We start from the raw sequence: 23,363 nt of genomic DNA on the forward strand, positions 1-23,363 counted from the left end.
GAACAATAGACTTATTCCTCCCCATGATGTTCAGCAAACCCAAATAGGTGCTTCCTTACATAACTTCATGAATACCCATCAACTCACAAATAACATTCCTCAAGCCCCCCTCTGTATTAGAGCTAAAGAATATAAATGATTTTTTCAAGTTAACTTGTTGCCCCGAAGCCTTTTCAAAAGTCTGAAGCAAATTCATCACCTTACCAACTTCAAATTTAGTTGCCCTACAATACATATAACTCTCATATGGAAAGAAAATATGAGATACCACTGGAACACCTCTTGCCACTCCACAACCTTTAATCCATGTCTTCTCCTCATATCTTCTTATTAATGAAGAAAGGCCTTCAGCACAAATAATGAAAAGGTAGGGAGATAATGGATCCCCTTAATGAATGCCCCTCGAGAGGAAAATTGGCCCTATTTCTCTCCCACCACACATGATTTTACACTGAACAAAGCTCAAACACACCTCAATGAGCTGCATCCATCTTGTAGCAAAACCCATCCTAAGCAACATTTGTTTTATGTAAGCCCATTCTACACGATCATAGTCCTTACTCATGTCTAGCTTCAGCGCCATAATCCCAGTCTTTTCTTTATTATTCCTCTTCAAGTAGTGGAGCACTTCAAATGACACCATAATTGTAACATTTTGAATTCGCTATTAAGGCTGAGTGTCTTGATCACTGTGCCTGGAAGGCATAATATGATTTATGTGTGGAATTAATGGAATATATGTATGATTATGTGGTATAAATAATTTATTTAGAAATGTGAATATTTATGCATGTTTATGTGTATTAAATATTCACATGGGCCCGTTCTTGTAAACAAGGACATATTCATTATCTTTGACCCGTTGAGTGTATATTTGTAATATATATGCTTTATGAGTGAGACCACGGTATTGTGGAGATATATTTGAGATGTATGGTCTAAGGCGATCCTAGTGAGCAGATTAGCAGAATAGTCACAACGAGGTTAAATACCCAACTCGTGGTGAGCCTAGGGGTATTTTGGGAAACTTAGCGTGTATTTAAGATTTATCGGGTAACAGGTAGTTGTTTGGTGATTAATTGGGTATGTGGTGATTAATTGGGAATTTATAGGACTACTCGAGGATTAACGGGAAATGTGTCAAATGACAGTATTGCCCTTAGGGGCATTGAAGAGCAAGTTTTGATCTAGGGGGTTTTTGGTCTTTTGCTAGATTTTGGTTGGCCTTAGTTGAGGCTAGAAACCTTGAGAAGTACTCAGAAAACTTCTCAGCCTCTCACGTTTCTCTCTCTCTCTCTCTCTCTCCTTCTAAGTTTTGACTCAAAGGGTGGAAGTGTGGAATTCTTGGAGCTTTTAATTTAGTGATATGATCTGATTTAGATTTGAGGCTGTGATTGAGGATTGGAGGAAGCTAGGAGTACCAGCAGCTAAGGGGGGATTCGAATTCTCCTGAGGGATTAAGAGGTATGGAGGTCTAACCTTGAGTTATATAAGTGTTCTTGGTGAGTTTTGAATTTTGATGTTTAAGGATATTTTAGAAGCTATAGGTTGTTATTTGTCGTGTATCTAAATTGTTGGAATGGTTTGGGTGGTATATCTAGGATAAAAACTAAGTTTGGAGTGGTTTGAAAAAGATTGCGATTTCTAAAATCACTATTTTTCTGGGTTCGCGGGGTCGTGCCGCGACGTTGTTCTTGGAGCGTCGTGGCTCGCATGAACTTAGAAGCCTAAAGGGGTTCTGTAAACTGCCTTAGCGCCTCGGCGCTGGGTGTGTTGCACCGCGACGTGTGTCTAGGGAAATGAGGTATCGAGCCCTCTGACTTGTAGAGGGTCCCGGGGCTTGCTAGGGGCGTCGCAGCTCAAATAGAGAACATTTGCCAATTAAGGCTTTTAAGCTCGGGAACTCAAACCTAAAGGCTCGATAAGGATTCTACTACTCGATTTAGTAGAATTTGAGATCCCGAAGGCTAGAATTACACCTTGAAACTCTTAAATAGTCTAAGTGATTGATGATTGCCATTATTGCTTGTGACTAGGATATACTGTTAGGGCTCAGGTTTAGGGATCACGCTCGGGATTGCCATACGCTATCTGCTCAGGACTCGAGATTAGAAAACTGCACCTGGGTTGTGATCGGGGCTCAGACCCTTGTTAATAAATATGAGTATAACAATAATTGTATATGAGAATAGTGAATATTCGATAGGGCATGCTTGTATATGCTGCATCTGAATGTGTGTTGTGCAATATATATGGGATTATATCTATTCTAAAAGTCGGCCTAAGGGTGCTGAGGCTGATAGCAAGCGTGCGGAACATAACTCGAACTAAGCGTGCTGGGGTCGGCTATAAGACCAAAGGACTTGGCCTAAGGGTGCGGGGCCAGAACGTTATACAAACAAATAGAAGTGCTGATTGCACTTAACTAACTGTATTGAATGTTGATATTGGATTATGTGTTTGATTGAGCAGATTACCACTGCTACACTTATTGCTTATACATTGTTGTTGATTGAATTTATTGATTTAAGTTTACTGTCTCTATGTTGTTGCTCGTTGTACATGTTGATTTAAGTTTTCTTGTTGAACCTTGGCTCACGGGTGCTATGTGGTGTAGGTAAGGGAAAGGGAAAGTTGGAACACCCATGAGTTGGAAAGCTTCAGAGATGGTGAGTACATTTGTAGCCTACTCGACCACCATGACTGAGATAGCGTGGGAGAAACTAGGGTTGAACCCTGTTTTGCCGCTTAGAACGACTAATTTGTATTCCATTTGTCTTTTATCACTCTGTAACACTTTTTGGGATCCTGTGTATAAACTTAATATTTTAATGAAAAATAATTACTTCGTTGACCAAAATTTTTAATACCTAACATTTATCTAGTCTTTAATTACACATTGAAGTCCAAATGACTTGCTTAACGAGTTAAGCACTATTTTAAACACACAGTGTAACGTTCTTGGCTAACCAGGACGATACAATAATATTATCATAAATCAACCTACTAGAAATGTTATTGTAACGTCCTGGTTAGTCAAGAACTTGGTTCAATCTACTAGCCAACACTTTTGATGCGATCTTGTAAAGCATATTACAAAGGGATATGCGCCTTAAATCACCCATGGTAGTAGGATTTTCCTTCTTTAGGATCAAGACCACATTGGTTTCATTCAGCTCTGCAGTGTAACGTCCCAAATCTGCTAATAAGGCTCAGTGCCTTGATTAGCGTGCCAAGAGGGCAATAATTGATTTAATAATGTTATTATGTGGATTAAATGATTATGTGATTAGAAGTGCATGTTTAGGTGAATTAAATATGCATGTGGGCCCATTTTTGTTAGAAGGGGCGTATTTGTAATTTTGGCCCGTTGAGGGCATAAATGTAAATTATGTGTGTTGTGTTAGAGACCACATTATTGTGGAGATATGTTTGTGATGTGTGATCTCAGGCGGTCCTAGGGAGCAAAATAGCGGAATAGTCACAACAGGGCCAGATACCCGGCTCGGGGTGAGCCTAGGGGAATTTTGGGAACATAGTATGTGTTCGGGATTTATCGCGTAACGGGTAATTATTTAGTGATTATTTGGGCATGCCAGGATTAACTTGGGATTTGTAGGAATACTCGAGGAATTAGCGGGAATGGTGCAAATGACGGGATTGCCCTTGGTGGCATTAAAGGGGCTAGAATTGGTCTAAAGGGCGTTTTGGTCATTTTTAGGCAAGTGATAGACTTGGATAAGCTTAGGTAACTCAGAGAAACAAGCAGAAACCAAGTTAACCTCTCAGCTCTCTCTCTTTCTCTCTCACTACCATTGGTGAGGTTTTGGAAATTCTAAGGGGAATCACTGAGATTTCTAAAATCAAGGCTAGGATTGCTGAGGATTTGGAGCTAGATGTGTTGAGGAATTGGCTCAGGGTGAAATCATCACAGAGGTAAGGTTTAGAGCAAGATTCATTCATGAATTTCTCAATTTTTTAGTGTTTTGGGGTTTTGAACTCAAGTGGTTGAGTTTAAGTTGTAATGAGGTTTTGGTTCAGTTTTTCAGATTTATGTACTGCTCTGGGTATAGTGAAAGTGTTTTGGGACTCAATTCTGGCCTTGGAGCACATTTGGAACAATTTTTGAGAGTTTAGAAATCTGAAAATGTTGGGGGAAAAACTAGGTCTGAAGGGTTCCACAGCGGCGCTGTTCTTGAGTGTCGCGACCCGCATGATCTCAGGAGGTTTTGGGGGCCCAGCGCGCCTGCACCTCGCACCCCTGCCAGTTGTCACCCACAATTGACACACCCATTAGGGTTTGTGTCATACAAACCCTAATGGATGTGTAATGATCCATTTGGGCCTGTTTGAGTCCAATATAATTAAAAGTATTTTAATTATAATTTTTGAGTTAATTGTTGTGAGTCCAAATTCCAATTGGGCCTCAATAACTTGTTGGGTATTAAAACCCAACGTTTGATTATTTTAAATTTGTTTAAAATAATTAAAAGGTTATTTAATTCAAATGGATAATTAAAATGGTAATGACCCAAAGACTAAAAGAGAAGGTCCAAGATCAAAGGAGTTGCTCTTTATTAGGCCTTAGTTAGTTTAATTATTTTTGTGTATTTTTCTAGAAATACCCAAAGCACCCAACTCACATATTTTTATTCTTGAACATGATTAAATTGTTTAATACTTTATCATGCATAATAACATGCCATACATATTACCCTTATAGTACTTATTAAACATTTTTTTTAAAATATGCTTAGGATTGATTATATGTTTTTATTTGATAAGCCATATAATTAATTTGTCTTAATTAGTTAAGATGGTAAAAATAATTTAAAGTTTTTTATTTTCTTATATAATAAAATTATTTTATTAAATAAAAATGGTATTCTATTTAAAAGGCAAAATAAAATCTAGGGCACGATTATTTATTTTGCATAATTGGATTAGTATTTATTAGAATATCATTTAGTAAAATTAATTAAATTAATTTTACAACCAAATTGAAAAATATTGATTTTGAGAAAAACACAAATTTTAAAATAGTAAGTGGGAGAAGGAATTATGACAATAAGTCCCATGGTCTCCATTATTGGTTGAACACTGAGAGGCATAGGAAGGGCCTCGTGCCGCCTCCGTTTGCGGCCTACCTAAGGAAAGGCTTCCAAATATGTTTATTTTATCTCAAGGTTGACTTCTCATTAGAGAATAAGATTAGTGATGTTTTTCAAGTTTGACTGACCCTAAGGCACACTCTTGAGTTAAATCATTGATCGAAAAATAATGGGTTACACTTTGAAGATGTTTCTAGGCTTTCGAGCACAACTAGTGCATCTTGACCAAACTAACGATAATTCATAAGTCAAAAGAGAAAAACGAGTTTTTAAGTTTTCACTTATGGAGTTGAGAACTTGTCTCAAGTTTAATTTGTGATTAGTTTGGCCTACCCTAAGGCGGTCCATTAATTTTCAAATTAATCTATCGTGGACTAGTAACTATTTTGTGTGTGTTATTTTATGTGTTGCAGTCATGCATCATATTTACTATTCCAAATATAAACTGATATTTATTATATGCATTAATTCATTATATTTTATTTATTTAATTTTCAGCAATATGTCCAATCCAAACCCTGTAACTGCTTGCTAATGAAAAATTGACTAGTGATAACTACATGAAATGGAAATCAAACATGAACATTGTTTTGATATGTGAAAACCACATGTTTTTCCTGAATGAGGAATGTCCTGAGGTTCCTGCTCTCATTGCTGCCAAAACTGCTAGAGAGAAGTATGACAATTGGATCTTATCTAACAATAAGGCCAAATGCTGTATGCTTGCTAGTATGAGCGATGTGCTCAGAAAGAAGTTTGAAACTGTTGTAACAGCCTATGAGATTTGGGAATCTCTACAAGGCATGTTTGGCCAGCAATCTGATAAGTGCATACATGATGCTACTAGAATCTTCATGAATATAAAAATGAAGAAAAATGTTTCTGTCAGAGAACATATCCTAGACATGATCAACATATTGCACGATGCAGAAATCCATGGTGCGACCATTGATGAGAGAACTCAAGTCAATGTGATACTTGAATCTCTCACACCAGCTTTTGCTGCATTCACTATATGTTATGAACAAGTTGGAGTATAACATAACCCAACTGCTGAATGAGTTGCAAACTTTTGAATCTCTAGACAAAAGTTCCACTAAAGTTAAGGAGGTAAATGTTGTTGAATCCAAGCCTTCTTCTTCAAATGGTAATTCAAAGAAGAGGAAGGGTGGCCAAGGAAAGGACAAGAAAAAGGACAAACAACCAGAGAAGACCAACAAGTCTTCCAAGAATAATAATTCTTCGAAGAACTCCAAAATGAAGGCACCGAAAGAAGCATGCTTTCATTATGGAGTTGACGGTCATTGGAAAAGGAATTTTCCTAAGTACCTGGTTGAACAGAAAGACAAAAAGAAGGTTAAATTTGATTTGCATGTTTTAGAATCTTGTTTAGTGGAAGGTGATTTTTCATCTTGGATAGTTGATTTTGGAGCCACTAATCATGTTTATTTTTCTTCGCAGAGTCTTAGTACTTCGAGGAAGCTAGCTGATGGAGAGGTGACCATGAGAGTTGGAAGTGGACAGGAGATCTCGGAAGCTGAAGTTGGAAAAGCTCGCCTAGTTTTTTATAATAATAAATTTATTGTGTTGGACAATGTTTATTTTATTCTTGGATTTACTAGAAATTTGATTCCTTATCAAAATTACATGAACAAGGTTTTAATATTTCTTTTAATAATAATTCAATTGTTATTTCGAAATATGGTTTTGACATTTTTTCTGCAAAGTCTGATGGTGAACTTTACAAGTTAGAGTCCAATGTCGAGCATGTTTATTATTTTGAATTATTTAAAACTGCAAATCCCATATCTATTAAAAGACAAAAGACAAATTTCGATAGTGAAACATATCTGTGGCATTTGAGATTGGGACATATTGGTCTAGACAGAATTAACAGACTAACAAAGGATGGTCCTTCAAGAGAACTATCTATTGGATCTCTCCCAGTTTGTGAATCCTACCTAGAAGGCAAAATGACCAAGAGACCTTTCTCTGCTAAAGGTTCAAGAGCCACAGAACCACTTCAACTTGTACATACGGATGTTTGTGGTCCACTAAATGTCCAAGCTAAAGAAGGTTATGAATATTTCGTCACTTTCATTGACGATTATTCAAGATATGTACACCTATACTTAATGCAATGGAAATCTGAAACCTATGATAAGTTTAGAGAATTCTGAGCAGAAGCTGAAAAATAATTAGGTAAATTACTAAAAGTACTTCGATCAATCGAGGTTGAGAGTACTTAGATTATGAATTTGAGGACCATTTGCGTGAGCATGGAATTCAATCCCAACTCACTGCACCTGGAACGCCACAACAAACTGGTGTTTCAGAAAGGCGGAACAGAACCTTATTGGATATGGTTAGAACGATGATTAGTTTCTCATCATTGCCTTTGACATTCTGGGGTTATGCAATAAAATTTTCTTTGTACATACTCAATGTTGTTCCATCTAAGTCTATTAAGAAAACACCATTGGAATTATGGAATGATACTAAACCTAGTTTACGCCATTTCTGTATATGGGGTTGTTTTGCACACGTGCTTAAAGGAAAGACTGAGAAGTTGGAATCATGCACTGAAATGTACATGTTTGTAGGATATTCCAAAGAAACAGAAGGTGGTATATTTTATAGTCCTAAAGAAAACAAAACGTTTCTGTCTACAAATGCAACTTTTCTGGAGCATGACTATATAAATAACCACAAACCTCAAAGTAAAGTCGTACTTGAGGAAATGGTCTCAAATAAAAAAGTCCAATCACCATCAATGGCAAGAGAAAAATGACCAGAGGACATCGACAGTTCTAGTTAGAACAATAGAGAGCTTCGTCGTAGTGGGAGGGTTGGTAAACAACCAATACTGTAATGACCCAAAATTTGCTAATAAGGCTTAGGGCCTTGATTAGCGTGCTTGGAGGGCAATAAATAATTTAATATGTTAATATGTGAATTTATGTGAATATGTGATAGAGATGCATGTTTAGTTGAATTAAATATGCATGTGGGCCCCGCTTGGTATTAGGGGTATGTTTGTGATTTTAGCCCGTTGAGGGTATAAATGTGATAAATGCGATATGTATGTGATTCATCTGTGAAGCACGATCTGAGATAGTTCTGGGGAGCGGTTAGCCAAAAAGTCACAACGGGGTAGAGAATCCGACTCAGGGTGAGTCGAGGGGTATTTTGGGTATTAGATGTGTTATGGGGTTATCAGGTTATGGAAATAAATATTCGGAGATATATTTGAGGTTAGAATGTCTAGAAGGGATTATGGGGAAATTGACCATTTTGCCCTCGGGGAAGTTTTAGTACCCCGAGCCTTGAGGTAACCTTATAGACTTAAGTTAAATAAAACAAAACTTGGAATTGTTTAGAACATTCAGAAACCGACTCTCTCCTTCTCTCTCTCTTGAAGTTGTCTTCTTTTCTTTCTCTCCATTTGAGCTTGGGAGAATTCTTGGTGAAATCAAGCTAAGGACTATGTAGTGAAGCTGGGAATCTTTGGAGCTAGAAGCCTGAGGCTTAAGGACCAAATTTAGAGACTAAGTTCAGCAAGGGTAAGCTTTAAATTACAAGGTTTTAGGTTGAAGTTTCTGCTGGTTTTTAGAATATGCATGTAGATTGGTGAAGGATTGATTTTGGGTTTTATGAGGTTTTTGGTTTAAGTTCTTGTTGGGTTTTGCTGCTGTGATTGTCTTAAGACTTCTGTGATTAATGTTTGGATTGTTAGGTTGATTTTTAAGGATGATTGGCTGGGTTTTAGAAGAGAAAATGGAGGATTTTTCTGGGTTCGAAGGGTTGGGCCACAACATTGTTCTTGCTGAGCCGCGGCCCTCCGAAGCATTTGGGTGGCCTGGAAGAAGGGCGGGCCGCGGAATGCCTTAGCTAGGGCCGCGGCGCGCATGCCCTGTTTTGGGTGTGCTCTTGGGTTTGGGGGCGGGCGGCGACTCTTAGTGCCATTTTGTGTTTTTAAGTGTGTTTAGGCTTGGGAACTCAAAGGTTAAGGCTCGGGATGGATTTTATCACCCGGATTGATAGAATTCAATGTCCCGGAGATTAGAGATATGGCTCAAAGTTATGTAATGGATTAGAACTTGATGGATGAATATTGTTAATGTGTTGTGACTAGGGTTTCGGTGAGGCTCAGTGCGCGGAGAGCTCGGGACGCAGGTAAGAAAACCCCTGTTTCCATAGAGCTTGTATGCAGGGCTGAGCCCAATATGTTTGAACTGCAGGGTGTAGCCCTTTGAATTGAGTTTGCTAATGTTCAGTATATGTTTTATTATGCTATGAATGCAATTGTGTAAATGTTCGGCAAGAGCCGGGAACGGCACAGGCCGAGGTCGGTTGGGGCCGGGAAACGGCAAGGGGTCGAGAACGGCGTTAAGCATGTTGAGTGCAAGGCCGAGTGCGGCAAGGGGCCGGGAGCAGCGTTGAGCACGTGGAGTGCGAGTTGCCAGGGCGAGACCCTAAAGGATACCTGGGATATCCTCACGGTGTGGACCGCAAACCCAGGGCCTGGTAAAGCGCCTGGGACGGCTTGGCCGTACGTGTTTAGCCTATTGATGGCCTGCTATATATATGCTATGTGTTTGTTATGCTTATGTTTTCTACTTGTGAGGGTTTTCTTGCTGGGATTCGGCTCACGGGTACTCTGTGGTGCAGGTAAGGGCAAGGGAAGGGTCGACCAACCATGAGTACGGAGAGCATGAGGCGACGCGTACATGTTTGGCCTGCCTGGCTGCCACAGCCTGTGGTTTTGAGAGATGATTGTATTAAAACCTAGATTTTGTCGTCTACTCGACTTGGTTTGTACTTATATGTTGTAAATATTTTTAAACAATATTTTGGGATCCCAAGTGTCAAACACTTTATGATTTTCAGTAAATGGAATTATTTTTCAAGGTTTATAACTCTGTTTATGGCGTAATTACACTTTTTGACCTAAAATCTTGATTAGCGAGTTGAATGCTCATTTTAAACTCACTTAGTAACGGCTCTAAGGAAGTAGGGCGTTACAAATACGCTATGAACATGAAGTTCAGATGCTTGTGTCTGACACAAACAAAGATGATCCATTGACTTATAGAGATGCAATTTAAGATTATGACAAAGAAAAATGGCTAAATGCCATGGACCTTGAAATGGAATCGATGTATTCCAATTCTGTCTAGACTCTTGAAGATCCACCTGAGAATGTTAAACATATTGGTTGCAAATGGATATTCAAGAAGAAAAGGTGAGCAGATGGGAAAGTAGAGACTTTCAAAGCAAGGCTAGTAGCAAAGGTCTACACATAGAAAGAAAGACTTGATTATGAAGAAACTTTTTCACCTGTGGCCATGCTCAAATCTATATGCATACTCTTATCCATATTTGCATGCATGGATTATGAGATTTGGCAAATGGAGGTTAGAAAACTTTTATGAATGGCTATCTTGACGAAACCATTTACATGTCTCAACCAAAAGGGTTTGATGTTAAAGATATAAGCAAAAGGTTTGCAAGCTTCTTAAGTCTATTTAAGGACTTAACCAAGCTTCGAGTTCTTGGAATCTTAGATTTTATGAAACAATCAAAACATTTGGTTTTGAACAAAACGTTGATGTACCTTGTGTTTACAAACAAATCAAAGATAAGATTGTGGTATTCCTTGTTCTTTACGTTGTTGATATTCTACTCATTGGGAATGACATAGAAACATTATCAAAAGTAAAGAAATGGTTAGTTGAGAAATTCCAAATGAAATATTTGGGAGAAGCCAAATATGTTTTGGGAATTCAGATCTATAGAGATCGAAAGAACAAAATTTTGGCACTGTTTCAAGCAACTTATATTGATAAAGTGCTAGAACGCCTTGGCATAAAAACTCCAAGAAGGGCACTATGCCTACCCGGTCAAGAGTTAAATTGTCTAAAGAACAATGTCCACAAACACCTCAGGAAGAGTAGGACATAAGACAGTATCCCTATGCCTCTGCAGTAGGCAGTCTAATGTATGCAATGCTATGCACCAGATCTGACATCTGTTATGTAGTAGGGATAGTCAGTCGTTATCAATCCAATCCTGGATTGAGTCATTGGACAACACTAAAGGATATTCTCAAGTATCTTAGACATACTACAGATTACATGCTTGTGTATTCAGGTGGAGACCTGAACCCCACTGGATATATTAATTCTGATTTTCAATCAGACAAAGATAGTTGAAAGCGGACATCTGGATTAGTTTTCACACTTGGAGGAGGTGTTGTAGTTTGGAGAACTATTAAACAATCCAGTATTTCAGACTCTACCATGGAAGCTAAATACGTAGCAGCTTGTGAAGTAGCTAAAGAGGCGGTCTGGCTCAAGAAGTTCTATATTAATCTGGAAGTTGTTCCAGGTATGGATCATCCACTTGTTCTGTACTGTAATTATAGTGGGGTAGTAGCTAATTCAAAGGAACCCAGAAGTCACAAGAGGGGAAAGCACATCGAGAGGATATATCACTTGATCCGAGAGATAGTCAACCGAGGATATGTTGTTGTCTTGAAGATTGTCTCTGAAGATAATCTTGTAATCCATTCACAAAGACTTTGTCTATTAAATATTTTTAGGGTCATGTATGAAGCATGGGGTTAAGGGAAATGCCTCATTTGCTTTAGGGAAAGTGGGAGTTGGGAATTGTGCCCTTAAAGTAATTGTAGTTGACAATGGTTTTAATGAAATAAATGAATGAATTGAATTATTGTATATATGTAGCTTATGTACTATATTATTGTTAATAATATTAAGTAAATATTAGAAAATTCTCAAGTTCATCTATGTGGTCTCAATCTCATATTGGTATGAGAGGATCGAGATTGAGATAATAAACTTAAATAGTTCATAGTAAAATAAAGTTATGGAATCTTTAGATTAATTACTACTATTATTATGAATACATGTGACCTAGATCTGAGTTACTAGTGTAGTAGGACACTTTAGTGGAGGTACTTTGCATGCTGAGAGTATGTAGAACTGGACCAGATGCGATTTAATAATACTTGTTTAAATACCATTTTGTAGTATTATAAAACACATCAACTGATGATCATCTACAAACTGATCTTAATACTGAAGTTACTATGAACTCCTATATATTTCATTTGATCCTTTGATTCATGCATTACGGTTTGTCAGAATGGTCAGGCTAAGAACTATTGTTTTGGGGACTCAATAATGTATATGGCTGGGGATATAGCTTAACAGATATTGAATCTATACCTTCTTATAGATTGAATGATGATTCCCTATTGGGTTGACTTTTGGAACTGAAAAGGTTATTGACGTCAAATTCATAATCAGATTATGAATTAACCTTCACTAGTAAAGTCAATGGTACACTAGGAATCAATATATAATTAAAAGGGTAAAATAATAATTTTATTCCCACTTAGTTATGAATCATCAAAAGATGGTTAATTTGTATGTAATGATTATATTAATGGACACTTTATGGTTACAATAAAATACTCAGTAAATATATGTCTTTAATTCTCAAGAGTTCAGTCTCATATTTATAGTGTAATAATCATGAGATTAATAAATATGATTATTGAATCAAAGAGTTTTGGTTAATAATCATTTATTTATTGGAGCTTGGAATTATTGGTCCATAGGTCCCCGGGGCGACTCTATAAACACTAATCAAGGTAAGAGTTGATACAAGGGTCAAACTGTGAATGGGCTATTTGCGAGAATATTTATTCTTTGGGATAAATGTGCAATTATGTGATAATTGAAGTTGCACAATTTGTTATTGCATTTGTGCAATTTTCGAAATTGTGTAGAAATAGAAGAAATTATTTTATTTAAGTGTGAATAGATAAATATGGATAGTCAAAATTATTTTTTATTATTATATTTATTTAATTAATAATAAGATGATAATGGAAATTCAAATTTTTAATTTTGAAATTTAAGTTGTTATCTTTTCCTTAAAAAATGATACCTTATTTGAATTTCTAATTATTAATTAATTAAAATAAAAATACATGAAAAATCAAATCCCATTTTCAGGGATATTGCCACACGCATAGGGCTTGGACTACTCTATGCGTGTAGCACTACTGATGTGATCAGTTATTATTTTTTAATTAATTAATAAAACAATTTTAAAGGGATTTTAAAATGAAATGCAAGACTTTATCTTTTATTATTATTATTATTATTATTATTAAAGATGATTATTTTTTCTTTATTTTTATTATTATGGTAATAATGTCTATATATTCTATATGATAGAAAATAGAAACAACGAGTTTTTACAGAGAAGAAAAACTATCATCTTTTTCACAAAAGAAAAACCTTTTCTCTCTAGCCTATAATCAAGAGTCTCATGTGTTGAGAATACTTTTGATTCACAAAATTGATTCTTGTTCTCTATGTGCCCACCCACATCTTAAGGTACAGAGAACGTCTTGGAAGATCTAAGGTGTGAGTACTCTAGCGAGGATAGGAAGATCAAAATATATTTGAAAAGATTCAAGGATTCTTGATAGGCTACAAGAGGTAAATCATTTCGTATTATTTTTTACATATACATATTATATATTGATTAACATATTGAATATTATAGGATCCTCATATAAAGATGTTTATATGTAAAAAATTTATTGTATACAATACAACCATTTCTGCAATTTTTGCTGGACACTAGGAACTGCTCCTAACACTTACATCTAGGACGTAGTGGATTATGTGGCCAAGTATTTAACATATCAGCAGGTGAAGGCTGAACATTAAAGGCCAGCAGGGTTGGTGCAACCTCTAGGGATTCCAAAGTGGAAGTGGGAGGATATCACCATGGATTTCGTGGTTGGATTACCGAAGATAGTAGGACAATATGATTCTGTGTGGGTGATTGTGGATAGGTACACCAAATCAGCCCACTTTTTGCCTGTTATAACAACTTATACGGTGGAGCAGTATGTTGAATTGTATGTGAAGGAAATTGTGCGAATTTATGGGGCTCCGAGGTCGATAGTATCCGACATGGACCCCACCTTCACCTCTATGTTTTGGGAGAGCCTGCAGAAGGCTATGGTCATGCAGTTGCGATTCAGTTCCGCCTATCATCCTCAAACAGATGGAAAGTCCGAGAGGTTGATTCAGATATTGGAGGATATGTTGCGGGTATGTGTGCTGGATTTTGGGGGATCCTGGAGTAAGTAACTCCCTTTGATTGAGTTTTCATATAATAACAGCTATTAGGCGACTATCGGAGTGGCTCCATATGAAATGTTGTATGGGAGGAAGTGCAGATCGCCCATCCATTGGGATGAGACGGGTGAGAGGAAATACTTAGGTCTTGAGGTTGTTCAGAGGACCAATGAGACGATTGAAAAAAATATAACTCGGATGCTCGCCTCCCAGAGTCGACAGAAGAGTTACTCAGACTTGAGATGCAGGAGTGTAGAGTTTCAAGTCGGTGATCATGTGTTTCTCAGACTTTCTCCTTTGAGAGGGGTGAAACGATTTGGAGTGAAGTTAAGTCCTAGGATTGTTGGCCCCTTCAAGATTCTAGAATAGGTTGGAGAGGTAGCTTACAAATTGGCTATGCGTCCAGTTTTATCAGGGGTTCACAACATATTTCATGTAATGCTCAGAATTTCCTAATAAGGGTTAGGACCTTGATTAGGAGGCCGGAAGGGCCATAATTGATTTATCATGGCATTAAATGTTCATATGCGTGTTAATGTGAATTATATTATTATATGATGATAAATGCATGCATGTGGGTGTATTTATAATGATAAGGGCATTTTGGTAATTTGGCATGTTGAGGGCATATTTGTAAATTGGGTGCATATTGTAATTTGTGAATGAGATTTTATTATTATGGAGATATATTCGAGCTATTCGGCATGAGACGTTCATAGATTATGAGTTAGCGGTTTTGTCATAACGGGGTCAAGTTTGGGGTAATAGAAATGTTTATTTGATGATAAATTGGGAGTATTTGAGATCAGGATGGAATTCTGGAAGTTTTGACTATAATGTCCCCGGGGGTGTTTTCGGGACCCCGAGCCTTAGGTTTTATTTGAGGTTACTTAAGCTTGAAGTAGCTTGTCAGATAAGAATGTACGTCAGAAAATCTCTCTCTCCCTTCCCGATAGCCTATTTTACCGTTCGAAGCTTTCTTAAAGGAATTTCGAGTATGATGCACGAGAAACATGTGATTAGGACATGCGTTATATACTGAGTATGATATCGTTCGGAGCTTGAGCCTCTGTATTCGTGCATAGTCCTAATTGTACTTGTACCTGTTAAGTAAGCATACTGAATACCTTGTTATGGATATTGGATGTGTGATACATGTTTGGTGGCATGGCTTACTTGTGTATGGCACTGACTTATTAGTCAGAATCGGCAGTGGTGTTAGATCCATTTCTAAAGCTGTGACTTATTAGTCAAGTTCACAATGAGTTGGACACTGGTCGTGTTTCACTGACCTAAGAGTCAGAAATGGCATAGCGTCATGAACGTCGAGCCAAATGAATATTAGATCTAATCGATATCAGCAAGAATGACTCATATGGGGTATTAACGCTGGACCGACCCTAATGTCGACGAACTTATAAGCGCTTGGCTAGTCTAAGACTAGTTATTCAGAGCCAGGGCATATGGCCCCAGTGACTGTTTGTCACATGGCTAAGGAACACTGTTCCACAGTTATGACTCTAGAGTCAGGAGGAAGGTTATGATGGTGACTAATCACCATGTACCTATCATGTTAAAGCTAGTGAGATGCTCACTTATTTGTTAAGCCCTGGTGATCCTATCGTCACATGGCTAAAGGGTGTTGTTCCCATAATAGTGACTTTTGATATCTGTTAAGCCTTGGTGATCCTATCATCACATGGCTAGAGGGTGTTGTCCCCATATTTGTGACTCTTGTGGTAGTCACCTATTTGCTTGGACTGTTGGTCCTGAATAATTAATACAATCACTGTTGATATTATATCATGTTATATTGTGTTTTCTTGCTGGGCTTCGGCTCACGGGTGCTATGTGGTGCAAGTAAAGGCAAAAGAAAGTTGGGCCATCCTTGAGTTGGAGAGCTTAGGTGATGAGGTGTACATATGCAGCTGCTCGTCCACCACAGCCGAGGTTGAGAAGGAACTAGGGTTAAACCTTGTTTTGCCGCATAGAACGGCCTGTTGTAAATATTTTCTTGTAGCAGACTCTGAAAATATAATTTTGGGATCCCAACATATATATTAAACGTTCTAATGAAACGTTACATCTTAGCCAAAATTTTAAAATCCTAAACCGCTAATCATACTTAGTTACACGATTTTGGCCAAATGACTCGATTAGCGAGTTTAGCACTGTTTACAAGGCACACCGTAACGGTACCTGGAGTTTAGGGCGTTACATTTCATGTGTCCATGATTCAGAAGTACGTATAAGATTCTACGCATGTGCTGAGTTATGATAACCTAGAGCTGGATCAAGATTTGTCTTATGAGGAGAAGCCTGTTCAGATTCTAGACCGAAAAGATAAAGTCTTGTGGAACAAGACCATTGCCTTAGTAAAAGTGATGTGGAGAAACAACAAGGTGGAAGAGGCAACTTGGGAGCTTGAGTTCGCTATGTGGGATCGATATCACGAGTTATTCAGGTAAATTTCGAGGATGAAATTTCTGTAAGGAGGGGATAGTTGTAACGTCCCAAATATGCTAATAAGGCTTAGTGCCTTGTTAGCGTGCTGGGAGGGCAATAATTGATTTAATTATGTTATTACGTGGATTAAATGATTATGTGATCAGAAGTGCATGTTTAGGTAAATTAAATATGCATGTGGGCCCATTTTTGTTAGTAGGGGCATATTTGTACTTTTAACCCATTGATGGCATAAATGTAAATTATGTGTCTATTATGTTAGAGACCACATTATTGTGGATATATATTTGTGATGTGTGATCCGAGACGATTCTAGGGAGCGGAATAGTCACAATGGGGTCGGATACCCAGCTCGGGGTGAGCCTAGGGATATTTTGGGAACATAGTATATGTTCGGGATTAATTAGGTAACGGGTAATTATTTAGTGATTATTTGGGCATGCCGGGATTAATTGAAAATTTATAGGAATACTCAAGGAATTAGTGGGACTGGTGCAAATGACGGAATTGCCCTTGGTGGCATTAAAGGGGCTAGAATTGGTCTAAGGGTATTTTGGTCATTTTGAGGAAAGTGATAGACTTGGATAAGCTTAGGTAACTCTGAGAAACAAGCAGAAACCAAGTTAACCTCTCAGCTCACTCTCTCTCTCTCACTCACTCCCATTGGTGAGGTTTAGGAAACTCTATGGGGAATCACTGAGATTTCTGAAATCAAGGCTAGGATTGCTGAGGATTTTGAGCTAGAAGTGTTGAGGAATTGGCTCAGGGTCGAAATCATCATAGAGGTAAGATTTAGAGCAAGATTCCTTCATGAATTTCTCTGTTTTTTTAGTGTTTTGGGGTTTTGAACTCAGGTGGTTGAATTTAAGTTTTAATGAGGTTTTGGTTCAATTTTACGGATTTATGTACTACTTTGGGTATAGTGAAAGTGTTTTGGGACTCAATCCTGGCCTTGGAGCACGTTTGGAACATTTTTTGAAAGTTTAGAAATCTGAAAATGCTGGGGGGAAAAATTGGTTTCGCGGGGTCGCGTCGCGGCACTATTCTTGAGCGCTGCGGTCCGCATGAACTCAGGAGTTTTTGGGGGTTTGGTGAATCGCTTAGTGCCGCGGCCCTGGGTAGGACGTCGTTGCATGTGTCCAGGAAAAATTTAGGCTAGGTTCTCTGAATTGTTGGAGCGTCGCGGCACAAATAGAGGGTTATGGCCAATTTAGGGTTTTAAGCTCGGGAAACCAAATTTAAGGGCTCGGGAAGGGTTCTACTACCCGGTTTAGTATAATTAGAGGTTCCAGAGGTTAGAATATTAATCCGGAGTCTTAATTGTTTATGGTTTGATGGATGTCTGTTTATTGGTGCGTTGTGACTAGGTTTTATGTCAAGGCTCAGTTTAGGGGATCATGCTTGGGATATCATCAATCAGTTAGCTCGGGACACAGGTAAGAAAATTGTTTATGCCCGCAGAGCAGGGCATGGCCCAATTATTTATGTTTAATGCTTTATGTGAATGTTTATGAATTGTTATGCCATGTCTATGTGATTGTGAATAAACAGCGAGGGCTTGGAATGGCGAAGGCCAGGGACGACAAGGGTCTGGATCAACATTAAGAATGCTGAATGCAGGCCGCTAGGGTGAGACCCTCTAAGTGTGTTGTACTCACCCGCTCGATGAAGACCGTGAACCTAGTGCCTGGTAAAGCACCTGGGACCCACTATATGTTTATTCTGATATTTGTTTAAGTTGTTTATTATTGCATTGAATTGTGATATGCTATGTGTTGAGTTTTCTTGTTGGGCCTCGACTCATGATGCTCTATGGTGCAGGTAAGGGCGAGGGAAAGGTCGACCAACCATGAATTAAAGAGCATGGAGCGGCGTGTACATGTTCGACCTACCTGGCTACCACAGCCGGGGTTGTTTTGAGGAACTTATTGTAAATGGTTAGTTTTGTCAATTAGGTTGACTGAATCTTAACTTTTGAATTGTGATACATTTTTTAAACCATATTTTGGGATCCTGATGTATAATGAATGTCCAAATCTTTTATAATTAACATTTGTCAAATGAGTCTTTATTTTGAATTAATCACACTTTTCAACCTAAAACCTCGATTAGCAAGCTAATGACACATTTATAAATCACATGGTAACGACTCTAAGGTAGTAGGGCGTTACATACAGAAAACATTCCTTCCTCAAAAAACGGTCTCACTAGCTGACACACATCTCGACCCACCATGCTCCAATACTTATGATAAAAGCCCGAACTCATACCATCAGGACCTGGTGACTCATCTGGATGCATCTGAAACACTACCTCCTTAACTTCCTCATCTAGAATTAGTTTTAGTAATTCAACATTCTAAGCCTCGGTAATGGAAGGGGTAACTGTGTCAAGTACTTCATCACACATCATATTATCAACTTTGAATAAATTAGTAAAATAATCCACCATAACCTCATATAAACCATTCTCCCAATCAACCCAATTCCCGTCTCTCCTTCTCAGCCTGTGAACTTGGTTATTTCTCTTCCTTGCACTAGCACTAGCATGGAAAAACTTACTACTCTAATCCCATTTTTTGAGCCAAAGTTTCTTTGACCTTTGACGCCAAAAGACGTCACTCTCTGTAAGAACCTTAAAAAATTTCTCTTGTTGTGTCTTATATTCAATCACAAAAGCCTCATCCCTCCTCTATTTGAGCCTCCTCACCTCCTTTTTACACTGAGCAATTCTCTATTTAAAGTTACCCTTAAATTCTTTATCCCACATCAAAAGTTTGTCACTACAAAGCTTAATTTTATTGTGTAAATCAAGACCCTTGTGCGCCTCCCACTCCTCCTGAATAATTTGGTAACTATTTGGATTATTAGTTTATTTTTATTCTCTTCCTTAGGTTATTCTGTTAGCTTTTTTTTCTTTTCTATTCTGTTATTTCTTTGTTCAGTTCTGTTGGTTACTTTAGTCGATTAGCTTTCTTTAATTAGAAAGTTTGTTGGTTGCTTTAGCCTAAGCTATATATATAGCTCAAGCTCTCATCTGTATTCATTAACTTGATTCATCTTTTCAATACAATCAAAAACTTTCTTCTTTCTCTCCTCCGTAATATGGTATTAGAGAGGAAAAAATCATTTTTCCTTCGATCCTTTTCTTTCTTGCCTCCCATGTTCTTCAATTCCGGCGAAGCAAAATTCACCTTACCCGATTCTGATGATCAATCCTCTGCAATTGATATTCTCCTTCTGCTTCCTGTCTTCCTCAATTTTTCTTCAAGATGTCTTCGCCTCATGCTAGTGATGATGATTCTTACGAAAATGTTACACAAACTCGAAGATTTCCACGCACTCCTCCAGTTCTTGATCCTACGATTAATTCTCCGACTATAGCACCAAGAACTGCCATTGGAGATCCCTCAGATCTGTACTATCTGCACCATGCTGATAATCCAGGAAATATTCTTGTTTCTCAACTCTTAACAGGACAGGACAGGACAACTACTCTTCCTGGAGTCGTGCGATGAAGCTCTCTATATCTGTGAAGAATAAATTGGGATTCATTGACGGTTCAGTCTCTAAACCTTCTTCCTCTGAAACGTCTTTGTATAATGCTTGGATTCGAAATAACAATATTGTTATTTCTTGGATTCTTAACTCTGTTTCAAAGGAAATTTCAGCCAGCTTCCTCTATGATGAGTCCGCAACCGAGATTTGGAATGATCTCAAAGCTCGTTTTCAACAACGAAATGGCCTTCATATCTTCAATCTCCGATGGGAATTGATGACTCTTAAACAAGATCTTCAATCTGTTAGCTCTTACTTTACACGATTGAAAACTATATGGGAAGAATTATCTCATTACAGACCATCATGTCACTATAACAATTTCTACTTTTGATGACTCCCTATGATGTCTTACACCTTAACTGTAAGACATTAAAAAATATAAAATATTTTTAATGTCTTATAAGGGGAGTCATTGCAAGTTTTTATTAATGAACATAATTGTAAGACATTAAATATGGGTGGTGATGTTGTAAATATGTTGGGTCATCCCCATGTTAATTTTGGGACCACATACGACGTCTCCTACTAGAAGACATCAAATTAGTCCCATATCTCCTAGTGGGAGACGTCACAACCCCTACCCAATTAAAATACTTATATATATATATATATATTTGGTAAAACAAAACAAAACATAATTATTTTGTTTCTCTCTCCTCCCGCGTCTATCTCTCAAATATATATTATATATATAAAAAAGCAAAACAAAATATACATGTCAGATTTAACTATTTAAATCACTCCCACGTTTCTCTCTCCTCCAACTCCCGCTCCCACTCCCACATTTCTCTCTCCCATTATCTATACATTTAATTTATTAATAATAATAATAATAATAAACCCTTTATTTCCCTCTCTCTTTCTCTATCATTCTATCTACCCTAGTCGCCTCTTCCTATCTCTCTTCCCTCGTATGAACAATATCCCTTCAAACTCTCTTCTCTCCCATGAACATACTCACTCAAACTCATATTCCTCTCTCTCTCTCTCTAATTGTGTCTTGCAGATCGTTGGTAGTGGAGGTGAGCTTGCCACGCAGTGGTGGTAGAAGCACCCAAGTAATCTCGTAGCTGTGGGAGGCCGAAGTCGTTGCTGGTGGGTGAAGCCCTTTCCTTCCCCGAGAGCTTGTCACTAGTGCAAGCCTCTGCCTTCGTCTCATTCAAAAACAACTCAAAGGTGTAAAAATTTTACAATATGTTTTTCTCCTTTTTTTTTTCTTCCAGATTTGTGTTCCTCTTGATATACATGGAGATTCTCCTCAAAAGTTTGTATTGTCATATATTTTTTTTTACTAGCAACTGTAAGTATGGATTTGTGTATTGTTTATTTTGGTTTTTTGGCGTGGATATGTATAAACAAAACAAAGAAATTAAAAATAGTTTTGTTATTGTTAATTTATTTTTATTTTTTTTTTGACAAAATCATTGATTTAGTTTTGGTGTTGATTTGGTTAATCTTAATTTAGTTTTTTTTTTGACAAAATCGTTTTACATTTTAAAATTTTATTCAATCTTCCAAATATACCATATAATTAAACATATTAGCAATTATATTAATAATTTATTCATTTTTAATAATATTTAATATTACTAATTGGTAATTAATATATATTTATAAATATTGATATATATAAATATTATTAATTAAATATATTAATATATATTATTTAATTCAATTCAATTTTAATTTGTTGGATAGTAATTTAATTAATATATTAAAAAATTAAATAATTAATTTTCGATTTAAAAAAATGGAAACACATTCAAATTCTCCCATTGAGGAGACGTGGGACCAATGGGAGGAGACGTGGGAGACATCACACGTCTCCTAATGGAAGACAATGAAAGTCCTCATTTAGAAAAATGACCTCCATGCAAAAATCGACATTTCTGCACTTACTGCAACATTCATGGTCATACCATTGACAAATGTTACAAGATACATGGGTATCCCCCAGGCTATAACAAGCCTGAATAACCCAATAACGTAGCTGCTAATCAGATTCCAGTTGCTGAGACAAATACAAACAATTCAAGTGACAACATTGTCATCCTTCCACAACTCAATGATGCTCAGTATCAACAACTTTTAAATCTCCTTGCCACTCAATATTGTATATCATCATCTATTGGACCATCAGGTATACTCCTTTCAACTTTTCATCATCAACAATTTGATAGCAAAACAATTTGGATTTTAGACTCAGGTGCCACTAAGAACATTTGTTCTAATGTGTCTATATTTTCCTCACTCACTAATATCCATTCAACAACTCTTATTTTACCTGATCATTCCACTATAAGTGTCAATCTTGCTAGTAATGTCATTCTACCTAATCACCTTCTTCTCACTAGTGTATTATTTGTTCCCTCATTCAAATTCAACATTATCTTAGTAAGTGCCTTAATGTCTACCCAAGATTTCTCTATATCATTTGACTTTGATTCCTTTTCTATTCAGGAAAAAAAATCTAAGATGATGATTGGCAAGGGTAGACTTTCACAAGGCTTATACACCTTGGAGAATACCAGGCAACAAGTTCATCTTAACTTTGTCAGCGCATATGTTTAACATTCTCATTTGGGTCACTTGTCTTCCAAATGTTTAGATTTACTAAGTACAACTTTGAATTGTAACACTTCTCAACTTCATAAACACTCTACTTGTTACATTTTCCCTAAAGTTAAACAAAGAAAATTACCTTTTTCTAATAGTAATCGTTTTGCTACTACTTTGTTTGACACAATACACTGTGATATCTGGGGTCCTCATCACATTCCATCTCACTTAGATCACAAATTCTTTCTCACATTAGTTGATGACATGTAACAATTTACTTGGAATTTTCCTTTGAAACACAAATATGATGTTCTTACTGTTGTTCCACGGTTCATTACTATGATTGAAAACCAATTCAACATGCATATTAAACATTTCAGATCCGATGATCCCCCTGAACTTGTTTTTGATGAATTGTTTGCTTCAAAATGCATTATTCACCAATTTTCTTGTGTTGACACCCCTGAGTATGTTGT

At 37.2% G+C, this 23,363-nt stretch overlaps 1 long non-coding RNA gene across 1 annotated transcript; it reads left to right on the top strand.

Annotated features, from left to right (window-relative positions):
* Positions 1 to 21,005: 21,005 nt before the first annotated feature.
* Positions 21,006 to 23,039, top strand: LOC133791033 (uncharacterized). Its single transcript, XR_009874108.1, has 2 exons — positions 21,006 to 22,468; positions 22,789 to 23,039. It is a non-coding gene; the product is annotated as an uncharacterized LOC133791033 (long non-coding RNA).
* Positions 23,040 to 23,363: the final 324 nt, after the last annotated feature.

The sequence above is a fragment of the Humulus lupulus genome, chromosome 7 (assembly GCF_963169125.1).
Source record: "Humulus lupulus chromosome 7, drHumLupu1.1, whole genome shotgun sequence".
Taxonomy (NCBI): Eukaryota; Viridiplantae; Streptophyta; class Magnoliopsida; order Rosales; family Cannabaceae; genus Humulus; species Humulus lupulus.